This window comes from Urocampus carinirostris, chromosome 12 (assembly GCF_059441175.1).
Source record: "Urocampus carinirostris isolate Australia breed hairy pipefish chromosome 12, RoL_Ucar_1.0, whole genome shotgun sequence".
Classification (NCBI taxonomy): Eukaryota; Metazoa; Chordata; class Actinopteri; order Syngnathiformes; family Syngnathidae; genus Urocampus; species Urocampus carinirostris.
Genome location: NC_142360.1, coordinates 20456774 through 20458419, shown reverse-complemented (window position 1 = coordinate 20458419; position 1646 = coordinate 20456774). Strand labels below are relative to the sequence as shown.

Genomic DNA, 1646 nt, shown 5'->3' with positions numbered 1-1646 from the left:
ACAAAACAAAAGGCACACTGTTATATAAGCACACTCCTTTTTCCCTAGGAAGAATGTGGGTCAATCTTATTAAGCCCTAATATCCCCCCTGGTGTGAGCACTCAATGCTTATTTACCAATGTTGTTGTTTTCTATTTTGCCAAGGCTGAATAGAAACAAATTTCCATAAACATTTCTCAGTCACTTTTAGGATTATAAAAAAAAAATAGCTTCATTAAAGTTGTAGCTGTAGTAAAAGCTCAATAGCGCTGATCATTTGGTTCAAGGATAAGGTTTACTTACAGTATATAAATAAGCAGGCCACATATGACTTTTAAAATCAATTAATTACAGTATATTAGAATTTTTTACATTAAAATAAGTGGGGGGTTTGGGGTTTTTAAAGGTTATTGATCTATATTCGTTATTCATTATCCATTATCCGTTATCGGTCAGTTCATAATACGCTACAAAGCCTAGGAGCCGGGACACTTACTCTCAGCCAAAAGGCCAAGCTAAGGTCCTAGCCCTAAAGCCTTGCTGCGATCATTGCGAATGCACCGTTCCCGGAGGTACTGCAATACCGGGCCGATGCGTGGAGTGGACAGAGCAAGCTCATATTCCATCTCCGAAATGCAAAAATCAAAGATAGTGACTTCATAGAAAGTTCACAAAAGGCCAAGCTAAGGACCTAAAGGCCAAGTTAAGGTCTGCTTTTTGAAGAGTTTTATTTTTATTTATTTGTTGTCATCAAGATGTTTATTTTGAGGTTGTAGTAGGCCACTGCTTGTTTAAACTGAGAGGGATAGGCGCCGCCAGGCTGTACTTGCCCAAGACACATCACAGGAAATGGTGCCTCTATGACCCTAGCGGGTAAGGAATCCAACCAATCAACCAACCCGCTTTTGTTTACAGATTCTCGGGGTACAGTTTTCAATTATTGTTAATGGGACACGGTGTTATATGTGACCACTAGATGTTGCTGTATTGTGTAGTCCAACTTAAAACGAGTGCTTCAAAAACAAGGAAGACAACAGAACATGGAGAGTACAAGTGACCAAACTACACTGATTTTCTTCTCATTTTTTTGCCCAGCCTTTGCTAAGGATCATATTTGCTGTAGCAGCAAGATGACGGCCAATCATGTCAGCTCCCTCTACGTGACCCTCATGTTGCATGAAAAATACAAATCTTTCGACCTATGAGTATTTAAAAAAAATGCATGCTTATATGATAATCCATGTATTTTTGCTTATTATTCAAATAAATGTGTCTTTTTTCATGAATTAAGTATTTTTTACCACTAGGAGGTGCTAAATAATACACAATGTCCCTTATTATTGCTGATGGAATACATACATTCAGTCAAACTCAGGGGTCTCCAAACTATTTCAAGCTGAGAACTATGTTTTGTTACTAATTAGCACAAAGGGCATCCAGTTTTATTGATTTCTGAGATAACAACTTATCATCTTATTACAATGATGATACTATGTTATTTGGCAGTTCACAGTTCCCTTAACTACCAAGGTCATTGGGGTACCACTTCCTGTGGCGTGTCTTGTGCAAGTACAGCCTAGGCGGCGATCCTTCTCCAGGCAGTTTTTTTTTTCGGTAGGGGTTTGAAACCTCACATGAAACAGTACTGGTTTCCGAGGGTACCAGTA

The 1646-nt window shown here is 38.7% G+C and overlaps 1 pseudogene; it reads right to left on the bottom strand.

The window, feature by feature from the left end:
• Positions 1-529: 529 nt before the first annotated feature.
• Positions 530-686, bottom strand: LOC148355218 (U2 spliceosomal RNA; annotated as a pseudogene).
• Between the last annotated feature and the right edge of the window lie 960 nt (positions 687-1646).